Source organism: Amblyomma americanum, chromosome 1 (assembly GCF_052857255.1).
Source record: "Amblyomma americanum isolate KBUSLIRL-KWMA chromosome 1, ASM5285725v1, whole genome shotgun sequence".
Taxonomy (NCBI): Eukaryota; Metazoa; Arthropoda; class Arachnida; order Ixodida; family Ixodidae; genus Amblyomma; species Amblyomma americanum.
Window position 1 is genome coordinate 306,133,974 of NC_135497.1, and position 11,568 is coordinate 306,145,541.

Consider the following 11,568-nt stretch of genomic DNA (forward strand, 5'->3'; position numbering starts at 1 on the left):
GCAGTATGGCCACAAAATTTTCGTTGCATGCTTTCTTCCTTGTAACGATACGTAACGCCTTAGTATGCACGGATCACCACATGCTGATCGCCTGCGACTGCTATATAATTTATAACTGAGTTCTTTCTGAGGCTGCTTCGGCTTTGGTTTAACAGCCGGTTGATGGCTTTGTGGCTTTGATGTCAAAGGTCAGTATATATCACATGAGGCATAATAAAACTTGTAACACTATAATCGCTGCTTTTTCATTCGTTGCCGTTTCGGCTCATGAAGAAGGTTGGCTTTAGTGCTGTAGCGTATTAAAGCAACGAAGCGGCGATTCCATCAGAGCTTTTACATACGTTCGCTGTTAAACCGAAACTTAAACAGCATAAGAAAAGGAATTCGATTATACATTTTTCAGCTGTCGTAGGCAAATACCATGTGGCCATGCATGATTACAAAGAAGAAAGAAGAAAGCATGTGACAAAAATTTGGTGTCTGTACTGCCATCCAACCAACCAAGGTGTCTTTCGTTCAATAAATGGTTTCCAACCAACCAATACTCCTTGAATCCGCAGATGATGATGGTGATGATGATGTCATCAGACTGAATGGCACATCACTAGGGCACATTTTCCCTTTCTTCTTTAACTCCCTCCTTGCTCTGGAGCCCCAAAGAAACGGGAGGAAAAACATATGACGACCAACAACGCAAGCAGGGGCCAAAACGTGACGAAAAATAGGAGGACAGCCATTCTTTACAGCGAGCTTCTTTATGTGCGAGTACTTGAGTACCTGTACCGGACTTTTTGATCCCAGCTTCAGAGAGCGCCCGAGAATTAGCAGCATACTTTCGCTTTTCACCTAGTGAGATCAGAGTATCGTATCCTATATTATCAAACCTTCTGGCCACACGTACGCGAAGCACAATTTAACTTCCCGCACCGTCGCATCACAGAACGTACGCGAGAAACACAAATGGAACAGTTGAGAACGCCACCTCAAAGAGGATGACGCTACGACGAAGTTAATCCAGAGCACCGCGCTACGGCAGCTGTCTTCATTCTTTAGAAAATCTCTCGCCATCATCCCTTCACCGACAGCCTGACTGAGCTGTTCTCCGAGAGTAAAACAGTTGTTGCGTAATACCTTTCCTCACTGCCAGTTTTCACCGATGCCAATGACGTGATAAAATATAGAAGCCTTGATAGTAACAGAACTTTGGTTTGGTTTGATTTCATTTATATGGCTTTAATGTCCCAAAGCGACTCAGGCTATGAGGGACGCTGTAGTAAAGGCCTCTGGGCAATTTCGACCACCTGGGGTTCTTTAACGTGCACTGACATCGCACAGTACATGGACCTCTTTGGCTCAGTGGGGTATTGGGATAGCTCATTAAAATCCATCCGAGATGTACGCATTTAGCACGCTTTTAAAGCGGTTTAAGTAAGACTTTGCGCGTTGATCAAGGTAACAACTAAAGTAGATAAGAGTATGGTTGCGGAAAACAGCTGTAATCCACATCCTAATGCACGTATCCGAAAAACAAGCGGAGCTGAATCGCATTTTTTCCACTAAGAAACTCTATCCGCGTCATTCCGATTAGGTGAGAACTTTATCGCGGAATTTTGAAATATTCGGGGAATTCCACCTTGCTCCGCGATTCCCGTGGCTGAAGAAAAAAACAAACAGGCAAGACATGATAGAAGCCAGGAAAGTACCTGACGACGACGGGAGAAATTCTTCGCTTTCGGTCTGAAAGCGCGTTCCGTCATGCATCCCTGTAAGCTGATCGATGAAGAGATGCTCGTCAGAAGAAGCGGAGGGTACGGCATTCAGTGTCACGGGAAGCGGAGCATCGCCCTCGTACTTGGCGCATGACTCGTTGCTTCCTCATCTTGCGTCTCACTCTTGCGCTGCCCAGTGGCTCGCTTTCCATAGCGGAAAAGATGGGCAGTCATCGCGTACGTGTTAGAGGACTTTGTTGCACGTCCGCACAGGTCGTCTGCGACATGCGCGCGTATTGTGAGTCGCGACAACATGGACGTACGTATCGCTCCTTCTCTCAAGGAGCGGCTCATGTGCCTACCAAGAATGACGGTGACATCACGCATTTACTTTCCTCGAAGCGTTATCGTCCTCCTCCTCCGAGAACAACTTCTCTCAATCAACGTCAGTCAATACAGTTTCGTCATTCGGCTGCTGAGCACGAGGAGCCGGAATCAGACCTCGACTGCGACGGCTGCGTTTAATGAGGGACAAATGGAAAATATGTCCGTGTCTTGTGCGATGTCAATTCGCGTTGAAGAACCCTTGAGGCTCCAATATTTACCGGAGCGCCACTTTTTCTCTTCTTTCACTCCTCGTTTTTTATCTTCCCTGATGGAGCTCTTTGGGAGTCCACACTGAATGAGACAATTACTTGTGTATTTATTTTCCTCGTAGCCAATTGTAGAGCGAAAACACTTTCTGGGAGGCACTCCGCTAGGAACCGCGCACCGCAGCAGTCGCACTGTTTCGCACGCGCTGCTGAGCAAAGTCCTAAACGCCGCCACTGATGGCGCTTTGGGCACTGGCATCGGAGATCTAGGGTTAGAGAAAAAAAAATATGAGAATAAAATTGGTTGTGAGGAAAGAAAAGACGCAGTAATTGTCTGACTTCTTGGTGGACACCTCAACCCCGCTCTGCAGGAAGGGATGAGTAAGGGAGTGAAAGAAGGAAGAGAGAAAGAGGTGGCTTTGTGGAGGTCTCTGGAAAGAGAGAGAGCTAGAGTGAGAGACAGTGAGAGACAGAGAGACAGAGAGAGACAGAGAGGGAGAGTGGGTAATAACTTTAATTTGCACCCGTCAGCCTAAACGCCCATTCAATCCCGTAACTGTCGGCCGGAAGCCCTTGGGACTGGGCAGTGGTCATGGCGAGACCGATGCCTCTGCGTTGCTCTTCTGCCTCGTGGTTGAGTAATAAGGTCTCCCAGGATTGTACATGTCTGTTCGGGTTGTTATAGGAAGGACAGATCCAGGCCAAGTGGACTAGATCCAAAAAACTCTCTCAGCGCGTATATCTAGGATTAAAGACTTCTGGATGCCAATTACTCTAGAGTTGAGGGTTTGGAAACACCCTGGTTTGCAATTTACTCCACATGGTTTCCGTTTTCCCCTTTTTTGCTGAGCTGTTTATCTGCTGCTGGATAGATCTTACGACCGAGCTTATAATGAGAAATGATTTCGTTGAATATTGTGAGTTCGTCATCAGAAGAGCTCCTCGCGTGGAGGCAGCGCGTCAGCGAGTGATCGACCAGAAAGTAAGCCCTCGGGCGATCGCGTGCGCCTTCTCGTTCCCCCACAGACGCTGATGAGCCGGGGACCAGATTATTGAGATTAGCTCTTGTGGTACTTGCCCTTCTCTCAAAATTTTGGCGGCTGCAGCAGAGATTCTGCCCATATCACAATTCTTAATGGCTGTCTTAGAGTCACTATCACCCTTATACCGTTTTGTGTTATTGCTAGAGCAATGGCAACTTCTTTGGCTCAGTTGCACTTGCGTTTTTAACGGTGCAGAGCGAGACTGGGTCTCCGCTCTCACGGACCACTACCACTGTGTATGCTTCCTCCGAACACTTCGACGGTAAGGCTTCTAAGGCTAGGTGTTGGGCGCGCAGCCGCATCGCATGCGAACGTATCCTGAAGAAACTGCCGCCGCGGTTATGTGCGTGTACGCGCGGGAGATTCGGCGCACCCAAGAAACAGCCGGCGCTTTGTGTTTTCATGTGTGTGCTTGCCGCTAAGCGGCGACGGACGAGAGAACCCCCCCGAACAGCAGTTACGGGGGCATCATCCGATAAGACCAAGGTCTGCACGCCGCCTCGGTAACGACGGGAACCAGCTCATGATGCCTTCCCAGGGAGCCGACCGAAGGGAGCAGCGGGGAAGCAAGGACGAGAGAGGGCAAGCTGGAGGGGAGGACCGGGAAGCGAGGAGAGACGACCAAGAAGGACTGGAGAGACGGGTCGTGGACGCCGAGACGAGAGGCCGCATCCCGACGGCAGAGTGGTGTCACCGCAGTTTTGAATAGATATCAATAAATTCGGCACTTTATAATCTGAAGTCTTCGTGTGGTCTGGCTGAATCGGGAGAAGAGAAAGGAGTGAAGGGAGGAGAGGAACCTGCCTGACTCTAGGTGTCTCCAACACTCTGAATGAGCTGACAGAAGCCGCCACGGTGTCGCAGCATCAAATATTTTTAAAAAGCAAGACCGGAAAGAAAAATCATGCAGCGTCTGGGGTTCGAGCCCTCGGAGTGTTCAGAGCGGACAGATAACGTACCTCGAGCTACTAGGGAAAGACTCAAAATTCCAGCCCTGCCAAAGAACGTGCATCCAGTATCTCACGAAGGTAGACGCAAAGATAGGGCTGTGGCCCTATAGGTCAAATTTCAAGCTTAATCCGATGTGCTCTACACGCACGCTATCGAATATGATAACAAGGCTGCATTTGGCTGCATCTTGCGATAATACATGCGATTTCGAAAGCGTGCAGGCAAAACGACCCCTTGAGTGCACGTAACTGGTCGAAAAAGAAAAACATTTGTCGAGCCACTTCGCAAAAGAGAATCGCGTATTCGAAATTCTTAAAACTGATATGGTTATTACTATCGACTAGCTACAAATCTCTAATGGCAACTAAGCGCCAGCTGTAATAGTTTAAAAGTTAATTATTAGAAATTAGTTAACCAGCTTACTAGTTAATATGATTCACCTCTTTTCCGGCGTCTGCCAACCCTGGCAATACCATGCCGCAAAAGCCAGTTTGCCCGCGAAACAGTGGCAGTCTCCAGGGTCCTTACCTGTAATAATGTATAAGCATGGTGCCAACACGTTTCCGTTTGTCACAGACATCGGCGACACAGGAACACTTCGGCTTCTCCCCGGTAAATGCTGTGAAGACGCACAGCCTTCGTCAAAAGTCTTAAGGCCAAAGGCTTTTCGCTTCAGTCGCATAACAGAGCCTTTACGACACTATTAAAGACCGAGTGACCTTGAAATGCTAGCAGAAGGTTTCTTCTTGCGGTAGAGAAGCTTCCTGCTTTACTTTTGTTTTGACTGTTCCGCTGCACGAAGCATTCTAGGAACAATCATTTTGCTGCAGCTGAACGCTGTAGCCTTAAGACTTTTGACCAAGACTGTACGTCTGTTAGCGCGATTTAGCAGCGGTCGACAGCCACGCCATCGCCGCAGATTAAGTGTGATACCCTCTGGTGGCCTTAGAGAATGTCTAAATTAAGTGCTCAATGTCCAAGACGCGATTGACCTCCACAAAACAGCGCGAATTTCGGCTCAAGCAAGGAACGCCCATGCAGTCATTAGCGACGAGCTATGCGTGGACTTCCACTCATACCTTGTTGACAGACTTCGCAGCGCCCCCTCAAGTTGAATTTCCTCGCGAATAGCTTACGTTTTTGTGCGAGAAGTACCACATCATCCACGTACAATCAACGAGGAAGACATTGGGCAATCGTTAGTCCTATGTCAATTAAGCTGAATAAAACCTGGCTCTACTCTCATCTGGCATCTGTTCCAACATTGCTATCAAAATCATAAAAGACTGTGGCGACAGGGGGCACCCTATTGTCGTAAACCTCTTGTATGTTCACCCCTGGCATGCTATTTAGCCCTTCTCAGTATATTACATCGTTTTCATTAGCCCTATTAAGTAGGCATCTACACTGCCGTGCCCACTACCGATACTTCCCGGCAATATGCAAGACAGCAGTTCGTCAAGTGTTTCATAACTCGGCAAAATCACGACTGCTAACTCAGGCTCACTCACAAAAGTTTGGATACCCTACGGGCTCCCTCAAACTCACACTCACAAAGGTCCGGGCTCACGCGAACTCATGAACTCAAACTCATTTAGGCTCACAACTCACTTGAGTTCACTCAGACTCACTACTCATCCGGGGTGAACCACCATAGCGACTCATGTCTCAAAGACTCATTACTCATCTAGGCTCACTCTCATTTCAAATCGCGACTCATTCGGACTCACTCATTTCAACTCCCGACTGATCTGGACTGAATACTGACCTGGACTCACCCATTTCGCTCACTCGTTCGGACTCACATGCACATTTCAACTCATGACTCAACCAGGCTCACCTTGACTCAGGACTCCTATTAGCTCACATATCGGGCATATGAATTTCTTTCAGACCCAACGGCCCAAGTTACGCGCCTAAAATGCCAACGATGATGCGGCGAGTTCTTAACTGCAGCTAGCCTGTAGCCACGCCTCTTTCAGAGGCCTAGAGACCTGTCGCTGCCGCTCGCGGAAGACGTAATGATCTAACGCCAAAAGAGCTACAACTGAGGCTAGTTGGAAATGCATCGTTGAAAGTATTGGTGAGCGCGACTAAAATACGGAAAGGGACGAACACACAGGACAAGCGCTTTCTAACACCTGTTTATTCTCTGAAGAAGCATGACTATATACGCATATTAACGCCAAATCATACACAGAAGAGGGAAGAGCACACAGCGCTGACAGGAGCGATATGAAGGAAAAAATATATAATAATAAAAAATAAAAAAAGATCAACACGTACCTTTACAACAGCCGAAGATTACTATTCCTGAGGTAGTTTAATTCAGTCCTCCCTAGCATCACCGAAGAGGAGCTGACGCATTTGTTATCTGGAGCAACATGCATAGCGAAAGCTTCGATAATTTCGCGTTCCCGCCTGTTTCTGGCCCGACCTATTACCTTGGTGATTTTTAGCATCGGGGTGCATTTGCAGTGTACGCAATGTGGTGCCGGATTCCCGGGTTTTGCTACTTGCTCGCATAGTCTTTCGTGCTTTCTGAGCTTCTTGTTCAGGCGTCTACCCGTTTGCCCTACGTAGGTTCGTTGACACCTAAGAGGAATGCTGTAAATGACGTTTTCTTCACACTTACATAGGTGATGTCGTGTGTTGCACCTGGCTGCAACGTCAAACACGACATCACCCCTTCGGTGATGCTAGGGAGGACTGAATTAAACTACCTCAGGAATAGTAATCTTCGGCTGTTGTTAAGGTTTGTGTTGATGTTTTTTATTTTTTTATTGTTATATATTTTTTCCTTCATATCGCTCTTGTCAGCGCTGTGTGCTCTTCCCTCTTCTGTGTATGATTTGGCATTAATATGCGTATATTCATGTTTTTTCAGACAATAAACAGGTGTTAGAAAGCGCTTGTCCTATGTGTTCGTCCCTTTCCGTATTTTGGTAGCGCTCACCTATACCTTCAAGGATTTAAGGCCGCTGAATGTGTTGTGAAACCAATTAAAAACAGCAAAGGAAGATATAGAGCAACTGTGATACAGCAAGCCACAGTTAATATCCAACAAGGCCAAGAGCGGCGACTAATCAACTTTTCTCGCCTTTTAGTAATGCTTTAGAGTGCAGCAGCCATAAAAATTACATACCACGGAGCAATGAAATTGCTATCTATCAGCATTTCTACCAAAAACTTATTCAGTATGACCAGTGCACAGGAAACCCTCGTTTATGAAAGTTACAAACTCGCGCCCGATCGACACCATGGATTCTCTTGAGATCACGGGATTGCTCAATCTCACATCATGGTCTTATTTGGTTTGATAGGCCCACACTCTGCCGGACGACCGGGACTGAGATCATGATCTGAATGTGAGTACGTAGTCACGGCTCACAGAATGATTTATATGTGAGCCCGGATTCACGACCCAGATCGTGATATGAACGTGAGCCCGGACTCACTCACAACTGACATTACGATCTGAAGATGAGTCCGGGCTATGGCTATAAATGGTGGACTATAAAAACCTCTAAATACACTGAAAAGCCAAACTAACACTCAGGAAGTAATTATTAATGTCAGGAAACCAATCCAAACGCTAACACGCCTTAGCTGTTCGTCGATACATCAACTACAGGCAACAATTCTAAAATATCATTTGGTTCAAGAGATCTATTTTTTAAATATTCTTACTGCTGCAGCCCGCATGACATCCAAGCATGGCATCAGGGATCAGAAGTGACAACAGATGGGACAGTTTGCATAGAAGAAGACGAAGCCGTAGCACACCATCGCTCGAGGCTCTCGTGCGCTCTCGTGTTCGAAACCGTGCTAGGCTTCGTTCCCCCGGCTGATTCCCAAGTGCTGTCGCCTTGGGGCACGCCCCCAGTATCGATCACGTAGCGTGCTACCACTGGCATCGCCACGGCCGCATCTGAAGATCCGGGCAAAAAGCAAGAACTCGTGTTCCGACAATGGCGGCGCACACTCTGAGCATGAGAGCGTGAGTACCAACGCTTCGTCCAAGCGCAAGTTAGACCGCTGTGGAAGGAATACACCTGCTTCGTTTCGTATTACGGCTCCAACGGAGTTTTTCCGGGCGTGTTGAAACGGCGATACTAGCATGGACGGTGCGGATAAGCATTATCCTTGGCGTTGGAGACTCCAACACTTGCTACGTGGCCTATGCAGCGAACGCTCTTGCTCCGCGGGCGACCACAAAGAATGCTGGCTTATTGACAACATAGCCTCGTGGAACAAAGCGCTGCGGGCGACGAGGCTTGTGTTGTCACAATTTGAACCGGGCAAGCTCCGTCTGCGCTCTTACGATGACCGAGATGACCACTGGGCGAGGTACCAGGGTTCCGGCAATGAAAACGATGGCGCCTTCCTCATCGCCTGGCTCCCGAGGCAACATCCCTGCATCCGCGAGGTGCGTGTGTACGACCGCACACACATTGACCGGCTCTCCTTTATCTCGTCTCTCATCGTTGGACCGGCGAACAACCTGCAGAGCCTCGTGCTTCATGCCAGCCGAGGATTTCTGCCTGAGAGCAGACTTCTCGAAGCCTTTGGCCCTCCGAAGTGCCTGCGTGAGCTTCACCTTACCAACGTTCACATCAGCGATGCCCTGGCGCCCAAGGTGGCCGATGTGTTGAAGATAAACGGGCAAACTCTGCACAGCGTCAAGCTGGTCGGCAACCTACTGTCACGGGAATCTGCAAGCTCCCTGTTTCTAGCCCTAGTCGCATGCAAACGGCTTGAGGAATTGACGCTCAAGGACAACAGAAAGTCTTTCGCCTGCGATGCCATGACAGAGGCCTTCAAGAACACCAGGTTTCTGCAGAAACTCTCCTTGGGCGGTCTATGCGCAACAGGTATGAGCTGCGGGCACTTAAGTGGGCGGCGAGGCTGCGTTGAGTGTTTAACAAGTCTGTTTGGTGCGTTAGAAGGCATTCGATCATTTCAGCATCTGGCTCTGGAAGAGACAACAATTAGTGACAAAGTGGGAGAGCCATTGGCAAAGTTCTTGATTGGCCATCACTCACTCCACACACTGTCGCTTCTAAATTGCACCATTGATGGCAGAGGCGCTACATATATTGCCGAGGCAGTATCTGCGAACTGCACTTTGGAGCACCTCAGTTTACACAACTGTTACATTCAAGCAGGAACTGTCAGCAAGTTTTGCGTGGCACTTCCTTCCAACGATACACTGAGGAGCCTCGTTTTGCCGAAGCTCAGCAGCAGAAGGCCATTCCTACAGGAGAAAAACTCCACTCTTGAGCAGCTCAGACTGGAGTGTCCTGGCCGCGTGCAATTTTACCTGTTTGTAGACGCACCCTCGGCCGTGCCCGAAATCCTGGCACAGGCCCTTGGATTCGCTACAAAGGTGAAGATCAGCCATAGCGAGCTCGTCGCCAACGTCCTATGCTCTGTGTATGCCTCGTTGGCCTTGAATCTCTCACTGCGCTCACTACACGTTGACTACGGGGGAGTTGCCAATAGCAATGACGGCAAAACACAAGGAGATATTTCCAGTGCACTTTGTGCAGCTCTCAGGGCATGTGGGTGCCTGCAGAGCTTTCACATAGACGTGCGAACGGCTTACAATGAGCGAGAGGAGACGGCCCCACTGATGGCCGAGATCTTTGATGCCCTGAAAAGCAACAAACGCCTTAGGAAACTGAAGCTGGACACCTCTCGGCTAACCTTGAAGACTGCTCAGTTACTTTCGGTCCTGGTTCCCAAACTCAAGAGAAGCTTAGTTCAGCTGCGCATCGGGAGCACCGGCATCATGTCCGGCGCGGTCCGTGGCGTGCTTCAAGATATTATCACCAAGAATGTCTTCCTATCGAGAGTTACTGTAAGGTGCTCTGCCTGGGAAGACGTGGTGTGGTCTTGTGAAGCGATGAACGATGCTAAAGAACAAAACCAGGGCCTGCTGAACAAGGCAGTGAAATTCGTGATGAGCCTTGAGGGACGCCCAACACCTTGTGCCAAACATCCCTGCGCATCTGCCTTCGACGAATTGTGCGGTACTGCATCGCTACAGGAGCACCTGGTGTCACTGTCTGGAAAATCCGAGCTCCAGGTGTCCATGGACGTGAAAAAGGCGAGGTGCTATCTGGATAACAACTACATGATCTATGCTGGCGTCGTGCGTGCGAGGGTTCTCTGCGAGGCTGGCGATGGCAGCACACAGCTTGATGAACTTGATTCTGACTGCTGGCGCTCCATAGTGCAGTACCTGAAACTAAGTGATGTGGTTTGACAACTAACCGAGTCCAATGACACTGGAGGATCGCTGTGGTCTTGTTCTTGGTATGTGTGTCTTCTGTGTGCATGTTCGTTCTTCACACTTAACACATTTATGCACTTGTTTCGTTGGCTTGTTTTCAGTGCCGTAGCCCAGCACGTGGACCAGTGGTGAACGTGAATTTCAAACGAAACCTCATTCTCCCGTTGAGCTTCCTCCGCGGCTGGGTCTCCAAGGGCGTTATAATGGCTTGACAGGACTACATGGTGGAGACAGCACTGTAATTTACCAACTCCCTGCTGAACCGAAAAAATATTGCATTTTCTTGAAAGCTTCTTAAGTATAAATTTTTCTTGGCAGGAAACGCAAAGATGGGACGGGACAATCGGCAAAGAAAATTCATTTTGAAAGAACAATAAAGGCGATTACTTTCCACTTGGTTCAAAAGAAAGTCCTTGTCTTCGCGAACAAGTTGGAAAAGTGTCACTACCGTTGCATGAATATGTTCTTCAAAAATGTTCCCTAGCGAAAGAAAATTCCATCTTTTTTTTTTACACCTATAGCATGTTTAAGGTTTCTGAATGAGACTTTGCGTGCTTAAGTAAAACAGCTTTACAAACGACGCGGAAAGTTGTTTCCTCTAAGAGGAGTTGAAACATTGCGGAGACAAGTTGTGTTTTGTTGAGCTACCATCCGCCATTGAGACAGCCCTGTTTGTTCCTTTCTGCCTACCACTGGCTGTGTTAACAAAGGTCACCCATGGTGAAGACTTAAAGCTTAATTTTCATGTTCACATGTCCGTTAAACTTGTGCTACGACTGACACAGTCATTTCAGGTCTGTACAGCAATTCCCGGAATCATAACGGGGATGTCCTATCTTCTTCTTCCTTGCACTTCGGCTGGTCTTTAAAGAGGCTAAAAGGACACTCCCACACACTAACGCTCTTCTAAGAAAAAGTGAGAGGAATAGTTGAGCTGCTCCCAGGTCCATCGGATCACATGACTAAAGATGGCT